This window comes from Hevea brasiliensis, chromosome 3, assembly GCF_030052815.1.
Source record: "Hevea brasiliensis isolate MT/VB/25A 57/8 chromosome 3, ASM3005281v1, whole genome shotgun sequence".
Taxonomy (NCBI): domain Eukaryota; kingdom Viridiplantae; phylum Streptophyta; class Magnoliopsida; order Malpighiales; family Euphorbiaceae; genus Hevea; species Hevea brasiliensis.
Window position 1 is genome coordinate 58,954,342 of NC_079495.1, and position 13,365 is coordinate 58,967,706.

General features: G+C 33.0%; 1 long non-coding RNA gene across 1 annotated transcript; it reads right to left on the reverse strand.

The window, feature by feature from the left end:
* Nucleotides 1–9,052: 9,052 nt before the first annotated feature.
* Nucleotides 9,053–12,762, reverse strand: LOC131178523 (uncharacterized). Its single transcript, XR_009147443.1, has 3 exons — nt 12,643–12,762; nt 11,951–11,994; nt 9,053–9,261 (listed from the first exon to the last, which is right to left on the reverse strand). It is a non-coding gene; the product is annotated as an uncharacterized LOC131178523 (long non-coding RNA).
* Between the last annotated feature and the right edge of the window lie 603 nt (nt 12,763–13,365).

Consider the following 13,365-nt stretch of genomic DNA (forward strand, 5'->3'; position numbering starts at 1 on the left):
TCTCATCAATTATTCTTATAATCATCTCATAATTCACATCTCATTCATATATCTCAATTTCATTTTCATTTCCATGCATTGCCATTCATGCACAATTTATATATATAAGTTCTCAAGTTTCATTAATTTACATGATTTACAGACTGATTAAATAAATTCATAATTTACATGATCTACAAATTAATTACAGTTTCATAATCAATATTTCAACATACAATTCATAGTTTACATTACAAATAATAACTAATTATAATATACAAAATACATAATATGATCTACATGGGCCCTATCTACATGCATTGCTAAGGAGGTGACAACCTTGAACACTCTGCAGATCAGAACTCCAAAATCTCTGTTTGCTATTCACTGGGCTTTAACATCAGTTCCTGCGCGAGGAAATAAATCCATCGCGCTAAGCATTGCTGCTTAGTGGTGCAATAATATAACCAGAAAATAATATACAAATAAAGATATAAATAAAACATAATTTGGATAATTAAGATTTATTTATACTTCACAAGCGGTTTCTAAAATTTAATATGTTTTATCCCAATTTAATCTTCTTTGGAAGTGTTTATTTCGCCAATGTACAGTAATAACGTACATAGAAAAATGATCTAAAAATAATAAATTTATGCTTATATTATTATGTAAGTCACATTTGCAATATTTATGTATGTTATAATTTTCTTTGCTAATCTTTTAGCATTTTCTCAATACTTTCTAGGTTGTCTCAGATTATTTCATAATAAGCAAATTTTAATATTGGTCCAGTTCATTTCGATTCTTTCTAATAAATAACTATTCTAATTTATTTTAGGTCATCTTACTCATTTTTTAATTTCTAATATTTTTAATTACTAATATTCTTAACTTATTTCAATAAATTTCACTGCCCAAGTAACCTATGACAGGCTGACTAAACTGGATAACGGGTCGTTGGCACTGGACACCGCGGTGCCTTGGGCTGTCATACCATGGGACGCAGAACGTCAACCACGTATGCAGTCAGTATGGCTAAAAAGCCATGATAATACATAATCGGGCATTAAGTCATGAGTGCGGGCATAAAGCCATGAATACAGGCATAAAGCCTTTCGCAGTACTGCTAAAACAATACCCTATTGGCATGCCAAACTATCCAATCTGACACACATGTCTAGGCAATACAATGGCACATAATATCATTAAATATTAATATATTGTGTTTTATGACTTCATTATTTAATAATAATTTTCAATTATAATGTATGCATTCATTTGATCATTTATATGATCACAATTCACATCAGTGATCCTTTTATACCATTGTATTTAAAACATTTTTTTCCTTTCTCTCTTGATGGGAACTTAAATCCCAAATGGCACTTTAATCTCATTTATACATTTAACAATCTATTCATACAAATCACATTTCATACTTCAAGTTGTATTGCTAATATATTATAAACTCCATTAGTGTTGGGAGTATAAATCTCAAATACCTATTCCAAGTAATCCATGAACATTTAATGGATTCCAAATTTATGGCCTTAATTTCCCTTTAACAATTTTGTCTAGGATGCATAGTCCACATTTGTCATACAATTATAAGCATTTAAGCTTAGAATTGCTTATAGGTCTTCATCTTAATTTGCTAATCATTTTGATTACTATTCACCTTACTAGTCAACCAAAATATTATCTTTTTCATACTTAATGGATATGTTAATTCTAATTACACCAAGATCCCACATTTTGAGTTTTACATTTGCTAGTATTAATTGCCAATTGCAATTTAAAGTCCCCTAGGTGCATTTCTAAATTTTTAGTTTTAATTGCCTAAGTTTACTGTTCCATTGGACAATTTTACAGTGGAAATTGGGCTAACCTTTCTTCATCAAAGTTGTTCTTTATTGTGTCTTCTTTAATTCCCTTTTTGAATCACTCTATTTGGAGTTTTGTAGCTCAAGTTATGGTCATTTTACCATAACTGGCCGGATTGACCTGTACCCAAAATTTTTGGGCAATTTGGTTCTACAAGATTTGGTGACCTAAGTTTGGTTGGCAATTTGACTAGGTTATGATCAGAATTTGGATTTGTGTTCCGCATGAAAGTTGTAGGGATATGTCTCAGCTTTCTTCTGGTATAATTTCAGATCAATTGAACTTTTATTGACTGAGTTATGACCGTTTGAACAAATACTGTTCATTTGGTCATTTTCTAGGGACAGCATGTTGGTCACCCGGATTAGAGTAATTTTTAGGTCAACTTCATTTGGTTTTCTGGGCAGGGTTTCTTCACTACAGCTGTGCCATTATGTGTCTAGTTTCATGTCCAATTGGCTTTGTACCAATTGAAACTATACAACACCATTTATAGCTGCCCAAACCTGCTGGACTCACACCCAGTCCTGTAGGGCCACTCAAGGCAGCATACCATTTCAATTCCAATGCCACAATGGTCTCCAATTTAAGGTCAAAATTCATCAAATGGTCACTAATTGACCATTAGAATTTAATTTAAACATCTAAGCATTAAACCCTCAATTAAATCTCAAAACCCTAACCCTAACAATCCATCACTTTATCTAACATACACAAATCAACATCTAACTCTAATATAATTATCAAACATCATCTCCAACCCATTTAATTCAATCAAATCAACAATTCTCAACCTTCCCCCATGGCTGCCAAAAATTAGAATGTTCCTAACATGCATATTTTCCTTAAATTTTCTCCATTTTCTAACTCAAAGTTCAAATGAAGAATATATGGAGAGAAGTAAGAGATTTAGCACTAACCTTGAATGGAGTCACTCCTAAGACTTCAAAACTTCACTTTCTTCCTTTATTTTTGCTGTCCAAAGCTTGCTCTAGGTGTGAGGACCAGGTTTTATGAAGGCATATAGGGGTTTTATGGTGTAGTTGGCTAGGTTTTAGAGCTTGGGTGAGTGCATCAATGGAGGTCTCTCTCTCTCTTTCTCTCTCTCTTTCTTTTGGTGCGGCTGTTATGGAAGAAGAGGCTTCTAATTTCTTTTGTTTTTATCCCATTTTTATTTCCTTTTTATCTCTTTAGTTAATTTGTTAAATTGTGATTGGGTGAAGAGTGTTTAATGACAGCATATGATGTCATAATTCCTAATTTCTTTCATTTTTTTTCTTCTTTTCTCTACTCATTTTCAATTCAATTTTTAGCAATATTTATTCATATTTTAGATCATAATAATTATTTACTTAACTGGACAAGTCGGCCAAAAATCATCTCTGAAGACGAAATGACTAAAATCCCCTCCGTTTAGCTTAACAGACTAAAATTATCTGTACCAATTGAAAAATTTTTCTAAACCTTTTATTGGCATTCTAATGCCATAGAACCCTCAATGACTCTTCTCTAGAGTCTCAAAAATTATTTTATGAATTTTCTCCCGGGTTTAGGGCTCCTAGCTACGAAGACCGCAACTTCTCACTGGGTTACCCATCACTAGGGCATCGGCTCATTTAACTTGATTGTATTTTATTTCTAAATTTTTTTCTAAATTTTTCTTATTAATATTTGAGTTAATTATGGTTCCTCACTTTAGTTTAAATATTTTTTTCAGACGTTCTAGCTGTCCGGACCAACACTGGTCACCAGAACAGTAGAATACACAGAATTGCTACAGTGAGGGTGTTACACACTCATCTCATCATTCTTACAAGACTTCCAGAAGAGAGGGAGTGGTATCTTGCACTTACCTCTTGTGACCCAACTTGTAACTTCCCAAACTTCAACTTTCCTTCTTCTTGTGAGTACCACTAGCTTAATCTAGGTGTGGGGATGATTTTTAGTGAAGAGGGCTAAGGGTTTTGATGAGTAAATGAGGGAAGATTCAAGCTTGAAGCTTGAACAAAAATGGTGGAGAAAGGAACCAATTGTGCCGTCCAAGGGAGAGAGAAGAGGAAGAAGAAGGCTTGGGTTGGTGGCTTTTGTCTTCTTATGTCTATATATATATATATATATATATATATATATATATATATATATATATATATATATATATATTTTTTTTTTTCCTTTTTTTTTATGTACTGTAATTTTTAAAATATCATAAGTCTTTTTATTTTATTTTCTTTTCTTGTTCTTTTCTTCTTTCTTTTCTTTTCTCATTTTCCTAATTCATTTCATAAATTTTAATTTATGTTAATTATTTTATTCTATCAAATTTTTAATTTTACATTTAGGTCAAAATTCACCTCTGAGAGTGAAATGACCAAAATGCCCTTCATAGTGCATATCGGGTTATTTTTATTTTTTTATACCAATTAATAAATTCTCTTAAATTTTATTTTATTTTCTCTAAATTTTTCTTATATTTTCTTAACATTTATTCCATCAATTTATGTCTCCTTACTATAGTTTAAGTGTAGTTCCAGATATTCTGACTGTCCGAACAAACATTAGTTGTCGGAACAGTAGAATGTATGGACTACCTATGGTGAGGGCATTACAATTCTTCCCCTCTAAATAGAAATTTCATCGTCGAAATTTTCTTGATGTGAAGAGCTGAGGGAACTACTGCCTCATCGTCTCCTTGCTCTCCCATGTCGCTTCTTCTGTGTTGTGGTGTCTCCACAAGACTTTCACTAGTGGGATCCTCTTGTTTCTGAGTTCTTTTACTTCCCATGCCAAGATTTTGACTGGTTCTTCTTTGTATGTCAAATCAAGTTGTACAATTATCTCCTCTACTGAAATGACATGTGAAGGATCTGATCTGTATCTCTTGAGCATCAACACATGGAATACATTGTGAATCTTGTCCAGCTCAAGGCGTAAAACTAGCCTGTAGGCTACTGGACCCACACGTTCAATGACATTGTATGGACTAATAAACCTAGGGCTTAACTTACCCTTCTTGCCAAATTTTAACACTTTTGAGAAACACCTTATCGCCCACCTCATACTCTATATCCTTTCTCCTCAGGTCAGCATATGACTTCTGTCTGTCTGAGGTGGCTATCAAATTATCTCTGATGAGTTTCACTTTTTCCTCAATCTGCTTCACCAAGTCTGGGCCCACTACTTTTTCTTCCCCCATTTCTATCCAACATGAGGGAGTCCTGTATCTCCTCCCATAAAATGCTTCATATGGAGCCATTTTTATACTGGCTTGGTAGCTGTTGTTGTAAGCAAACTCTATTAAAGGAAGATACTTCTCTCAACTTCCTTCAGAATTAATGATGCAGCTTCTTAACATATCCTCCAATACCTATCATATCATATTATTCATGTCATTAATGTCAGGTCATTATTATCATTCCTTTAACAATTATAGCAATTCATTAAGCTCTAAGGGTTACCTGAATCACCCTTTCTAACTGTCCATTCATCTGTGGATGAAATGTCGTACTAAAGTGCAGTTGAGTGCCTAAAGACTCTTGTAGCCTCTTCTAAAACCTCGAAGTAAATCTCGAGTCTCAGTCAAATATGATTGATGTTGGCACTCCATGTAGCTGGACTATCTCATCTATGTAAATCTCTTCTAACCTCTCCCGTGAGCAGTTGGCTCAAACTGGTAGAAAGTGAGTTGAGTTGGTTAATCTATCAACAATCACCCATATAGTATCATGCTTCCTCTGTGTCAATGGTAGCCCAGTGATAAAATCCATGGTTATGCGGTCCTATTTCCACTCTGGTATAGATATAGGTTACAACAACCCTGATGGAACTTGATGCTCAGCCTTAACTTGTTGGCATGTCAAACATCTGGTCACAAAATCACCAATCTCTTTCTTCATTCTAGGCCACTAATAATATGTCTTCAAGTTTTGGTACTTCTTGGGTGCATAGCATGGAAGCTACTGTGTGCCTCTTTCAAGATATTCTTCTTCAGTTCCTCATCTCCTGGCACACATATTTTGCCTTTATAATACAAGCACCCATCTCCTTTCAACTCATAATTAGTCTCCATCCCCTCTTGAGTTCTGCTCATAACAGTTAGCAACTTTTCACCCCTTAACTGTGCTTCTTATATTCGTTGTAACAAGCTTGGCTTTACAAGCAACTCAGCTAAAATTTTCCCATCCTGTGCTAAAGACAACCAAGCATTCAGTGCTCCCAAAGCCATCATGGACTTCCTGCTCAGTGCGTCAGCCACTACATTTGCCTTCCCAGGATGGTAGTTGATCACATAGTCATAATCTTTAAGGAATTCAATCCATCTCCTCTATCTTAAATTGAGTTCCTTCTGGGTTGGCAAATACTTCAAACTCTTATGATCCGTATAGATGTAGTGTTAGTAGTATGCCCTAGAGCATATCATTTAGTATGTATCTTGTACATCTTTTATTAATAAAAGGCATTTTCACTTTTCTGTTTATATAATATATTTATGTGTAATAGAAAAGGTCCATTGATATTTTGTTAGAAATTTTATTCTTAAGTTGTTAAGAATATGAGTGACAGTATTCTAGTATAAAGTATCATAAATAGGTTCACAATCGAGGATACTTCACAATAAGGACATGTCTTATCTAGAAAGATTGTATTCATGTGTGTTCCCAAGTTATTTATATGAGATATAAATAAGATGGAATGGTGAGTCTCATGCCATATGATAAACATGATAGGCACTTATACATGATAAGTAGGTCGAACCAGTGACACTTATGACAAGCACATGGAGTTTACTCTTATCAATGTATTGTCATAAATCATATCAGTGCATATAATTTTTAGACCTGAGATAGCATAGTTATCTTGTATATAGGTGGTTTGAGTTTGATACTGCTTTCATACTTGTACTGTGTATGGGTATATGCGCATGTGTTGGCTCCTACTAGTTATATATGGAGGTAGGTGTTGATCAAGATGGAATTTGTTCCTCTAAGTAAATAGGGATAAAATCCTATGTTCGTTTAATTGTTCTTGATGTTTCAAGATCCTGGCCAGGACAGATAGGTTTAATCAGAAAAGAGTTTTTGATGAGTAAATCTTTTAATCAAAAACTGGAATTAAAAGAGAACATAATATTCATAGCAAATGGGGTTTGACATAAACCATTACTCCAGCTTGAGTTGGGATTTTGTAATAAAAAGATTCTAGTGCATGGTAACATATGATTATATGTTCATTTAAGGTAAACCTTATTACTAATTGGGTGGCCATAACATGCTATGCTAGGTGTTAACCATGGTCTATGAGGTGCATAAAATGATTTAGAGAAATCATTTATGGTAAGAAAGAGTTCTAATGATATTAAGAGTTGATATCATATCTCATTGCCAATTAGTGATGAGCCTAGTAAGTCACACACATACACAAGTAATCATCAAATTAAATATGATTTAATTAATTAATTAAAGAGTTTAATTGATTAATTAAATAGGTTTGGTTTGCAATTAGATTGCGAAGTCCCTAGCATGGCTTGAAACCAAATCTAGGTTATTAGATGTATAGTATAAGTTAAATTTATATTTAAAGTGTTTAAATATGAATTTAATTAATGAGAAATTAATTAATAGAGATTAATTAATTAATTTATATTTGATATAAATTGATTAGAAGAAGAGAAATAATTATTTTAGGTTGAGAACTCAAAATTAAGACACAGGGGTATTTTGGTCATTTCACAGGGTGACATGTGGCACCATGAGATGGTGACACATGGCACTTTACATAAGCTTGCCAAATGTCTTTTAATCATGTAAGATGATTAAAATTAAGATTAAATATAGGTTTGACACTTGGCACAATGTGATTAGGTCAATTAAACCTAGAACCAATCAGAAGGTGACATGTGGCAAGGGTTTTAAGTGGTGACCTAGCTATAAATGTAACACCCCTCACCCGTCTACAGTGTAACCGAGTGAGGTGTGCTACATTCGGTGCTGAAGCACCCTATCTTATCTTACTTTATTATTTTAGTAATTTTGAACTCGTTTAATTTAATATCAATTATTTTTCTATGGAGAAACCAGCGGAGTTTTCCCTATTTTATTAAATATTGATGTGATTCACTATTCACCTGTTTGAAAATTCAACAATAATTTCACAATAAAAATATCATTCATGTTATCATATTCATCTCACATTCAATTCTTGTAATTCACATACTCATTTGTATATCTCAATTTCATATTTATTTCCATGCATTTCCATTCATGCACAATTTATATATATAAATTCTCAAGTTTCATTAATTTACGTGATTTACAGACTGATTACATAAATTCATAATTTACATGATCTACAAATTAATTATAGTTCCATAATCTATATTTCGACATACAATTCATAGTTTATGTTACAGATAATAACTAATTATAATGTACAAAATACATAATATAATCTATATGGGCCCTATCTACATGCATTGCTGAGGAGGTGACAACCTTTGACACTCTGCAGATCCGGAATCCAAAATTTCTGTTTAGTATTCGCTGGGCTTTAACTTCAGTACCTGCGCGAGGAAACAAATCCATCGCACTAAGCATTGCTGCTTAGTGGTGCAATAATATAGCAAGGAAATAATATAACAAGTAAAAATAATTGGAGCATATTTTCTATACTCAAGAATTTTACTGGGTTCCTATGAAATTTTCCATACAGTACATTTTTTTTTAACATTTATGTAGTACTTTTTTTTCATTTATTGTAACACCCCTCACCCGACTACAGTGTAGCCGAGCAAGGCATGCTACAATCGGTGCCGGAGCACCCTATCTTATCTTACTTTATTCCTTTCATAATTTGATCTCGTTATATTTTAATATTAATTATTTTTTTTCGACGGAGAAACCAGCGGAGTTTCCCCTATTTTATTACCAGTTGACGTATTTTACTATTTACCTGTTTGAAAATTTCAATAATGTTTTACAAATAGAATCTCATCAATTATTTTCATAACCATCTCATAATTCACATCTCATTCATATATCTCAATTTCATATTCATTTCCATGCATTATCTATATATTTCAAATCTGTCTTCGAATCCATACAATCTCATTCATACTCAAATCACATAAGTAAAATTTTCAAACTTCTTTAATTTACATATTAAAATACTTACTTTGAGTAGCTCCCATAATTCATAGGTTAATTAAATGAGTTTATTTTGTACAAGATATACAAATAATTTACAATGTGCTAGGAATGAACAATATACATAACATGTATAAAATGAGCCCTATCTACATGTATTGCTGAGGAGGTGACAATCTTGAACTCTTCTAACACTTCTGCAGATCTGGACTCCAAAAATCTCAGTCGATAGTCTACTGGTTTTTACCTTCAGTACCTGCGCGAGGAAGCAATTCCATCGCGCTAAGCATTTCTGCTTAGTGGTGCAATAATATAATAAGAAATAATATATACAAATAAAGAAAGAACAGAGCATAATTTGAATGCTTAAGAATCAATTTAATTTAATACAATGTGTCTAATGTTAATTATGTTTTGTTCTCATTTGTTTCGCTTTGGAAGCGTTTAATTCCGAAATTCACAGTGATAATGTACGATATACATAATTAATAAAAATACTCAATTTATATTCATATGGCAATAGAAGGTACATTTAAAATATTTAGTTAAGTTATACCTATTTTTGCAACTCTCTTATCATTTTACTTAACAATTTTTATGTGGTTTGGATCATTTCATAATTGTAACTAATTCTTTTGAAGTCTTATTAACTCATTTATTTGATCTCTAATGTTTTTAATTACTAATAGTCTTAATTTATTTCAATAAATTACACTGCCCAAGTGACCTACGACAGGCTAAATAAACTGGATAACGGGTCGTTGGCACTGGACACCGCGGTGCCTCGGGCCCTCATACCATGGGACGCAGAACGTCAACCATGTATGCAGTCAGTATGGCTAAAAAGCCATGATATCATATAATCGGGCATAAAAGCCATGAATACGGGCATAAAAGCCATGAATACAGGCATAAAGCCATGAATACAGGCATAAAGCCTTTCGCAGTACTGCTAAAATAATACCCTATTGGCATGCCAAACTATCCAATCTGACACACATGTCTAGGCAATACAAGGCATATAATATCATCAAATATTAATATGTTGTGTTTTATGTCTTTATTAATTCACGATAAATTTCATAATTTGTACATTGATCATAATATTCATACATTCTTTACATCATTCCTATTGATCACAATTCACAATAATGGTATTCATATACCATTGTACTCAAAATATTTCTCCTCTCTACAATAATGAGAACTAATGTCTCATTCATACATTAATATGGTTCATTTATTCATTCATTATTTTATTCATATTGATCACAATTCTAAACAATGGTTCACATGTACCATTGTATTCAAAACATTTTTCTTTTCTCATTTATACATTCAAGAATCTATTTATGTAATTTCAAATTTTATATTTCAAGTCTTGGTGTCACTATTTACTTCATTGGTCAACATTATTCATTTCATTGGTCAACAAAAAAGTTGACTTTTGCATAGAAAGTAGGTACATTGACTTTGGCACTTCAAACATACCACATTTTTCATTTAAAACTTGTTGGCATTGAGCACCCATACCATTTCTAAACTTAAAACCAAGAGGGCAGAATTTTCAGTTTTTGAAGCTTAATTTTACTGTTCCATTAAGCACTATTGCAGTGGGAATTTGAGGAAATGGCAAACATGAAAGTTGTTCCTTATTTTGTCTAGTTGAATTTCTTTTTTTGAATCACTCCATTTGGAGTTATGTAGCTCCAGATATGGTCCAAAAACCACAGCTGGCCGGATTTCATTTCTGCAGAATTTTACCAAATCTACAGTCACATGAACAGTGACTGTGAGTGCCATTTGGGTTAGGTTCTGGTCATAATTTGGGGTAGGTTTCTTCATGAAAGTTGTTTGTCTATGTCTTAACTTGTTTCTGTAAAAATTTCAGGTCAATTGACCATTTCTACAGTGAGTTATGGCCAAAATAAGTTTACTGTTCACGTGCACTGTTCATACTGGTATCTTGGGTTCTGGCAGATTTTGATCCAACTTTGGTCAGTAATTTGATCAAGTTAAGTTCATAATTTGGTCTAACTTTCTTCATATGAAATGTTCTACTATGCCTTAGGTTTCCATCGGTTCAAGAATCGCCTAAATCCAAGTTTTCTAGAGAGAGTTATAGTCCTCCAAACATTACTGCTCAAATGAAAATCTGCAGAGTTGAAGGTTTGATAACTCAACTTTGCCCAATAATTTGAATGGGTTAATGGCATAATTTGGGGTGATGTTCTTCATGAAAGTTGTTTTTTTATATCTTATCTTGTTGCTGTAAAACTTTCAGGTCAATTTGACCATTCTACAGTGAGTTATGGCCAAATGAACAGTTACTATTCATTTGGTCATTTCTGCAGGTGCTGGTTGCAGGGTATCCGGATTGGGGCCAACTTTTGGTCCACTTGCTTTGGTCTTTTGGGCATGGTTTCTTCAGAAAAAATGTGCCATTATAAGCCTAATTTCATGTCCAATTGGCCAAAAACCAATTGAACCAACACAGCCCAAGATATGGCAGTCCAAGTGGACTGAAATTTCAGTCACCTTGCTGCACTCATGGGGCAGCCTGCCCATTCCACTTTGCCATGCAATAATTCACTCCTAATTATGGTCAACTTACCTAAAATGGTCACTAATTGACCATTAAAATGTTCTCTAACAATTTCCCAAGCTAAATCCAAGTTTCACTCTCAAACCCTAGCTCATTTTTAAGGATTACACCAATTACCTTAGTTAGCACACCAATTCATCATACATATATATATATACCTTAAACATCATCTTTAGTCCACTCTAAGTCCATCAAAAACAATTAATCTTGTTCCTCCCTAGGGCTGCCAAAATTCATTGTATACATACACATAAATTCCATTCATTTAATTCACAAATTCTTGCTTATTTTAGGTCTCTAATCGTGGAAAGAGAAAGATGTATGCATAATAGGCACTAACCTTTTTGAAACCAACCTTGAGCTTGTTATTCTTCAAGATTTCCCCTAGAATCATAATAATCATAATCAATTATAACTTCACTTTCCTAAATTAAATATCCAATAAAAATTCAACAATATTTCCCCTTAAATTGGACTAAACTCCTATCATAAATCTTAAATCCAAAACCACCCATTAATACCCAATCTGGCAGCTTGTGCATTCAAATTTATATATAATGATCTAACCATTAGATAAATCCCAAATTTTAACCATATATTCAAGACATCCCTATACAATATCAGTAAAAATTTTAGCATCAAATAATCTCTATATCATGAGATATCAAAACATTCATTCAACCCTTCAAAATCTGAATTGTTGCAGAAATCAGTCTTACTCAGACAGCTCATGCAAAACAATTTATATCTCATAAACCACAAGTCTAAAATTCACCAAATTTTAACCCAGCAGCCTCAACATCCCAAATATCGTTTGTACCAAATTTCATAATTTTATAAGCATCCTAACTATTTATTTTTCTCAAATTTCAGTAGCCAAAATTCAGAATTCAACCTACAGACAGCCTGTGTTCAACAATATATTTCTCCAAATCCAACCGTTGAACAATCACCAAATTTTAACCATAACTTCCACACATACATACCTCAAACATATTCAAAAATCAGCCATAGATGTTGAGCCAAACTCACCTGGACGGAAGAGAAACATGCTGCCCTGCTGAATCCCTTTTTCTGCTACTGTTCATCTCCTTCTCCTTCTTCCTTTCTTTCTTTCTTTTCCTTTTCTCTCTCTTTCTCTCTTATTCCAGCCCGTATGAAGAAGGAAACTGCTGGTTTCCTTTGTTTTTTTATCTCATTTTAAGTCATTTTTATCTCTTTTTATTGGTTTGTCAAATGGTGATTAGAGGGGGGCTTTTAAATGACATCATCATATGTCATAATTAAGCATTTTCCTTCATTTTCTTTTCTTCTTTTCTCTACTCATTTTCAATTCAATTTTTAGCAATTTTTATTCATATTTTAGATCATTATAATTATTTACTTAACTGGACAAGTCGGCCAAAAATCACCTCTGAAGGTGAAATGACCAAAATGCCCTCCGTTTGGCTTAACGGGTCAAAATTGCCTGTACCGATTGAAAAATTTTTCTAGGTATTTTCTTGGCATTCTAATGCCATAGGAACCTCAATAACCCTTCTCTGGAGTCCCAAAAATTATTTTAAAATTTTTCCCCCGGGTCTAGGGCTCCTCGTTGCGAGAACCGCAACTTCCCTCTGGTTACCCTTCGCTTGGGCACCGGCTCATTTAACTTGGTTGTATTTTATTTCTAAAATTTTTACTAAATTTTTCTTATTAATATTTGAGTTAATTATGGTTTTTCACTTTAGTTTAAATATTTTTTTCCCAGAAGTT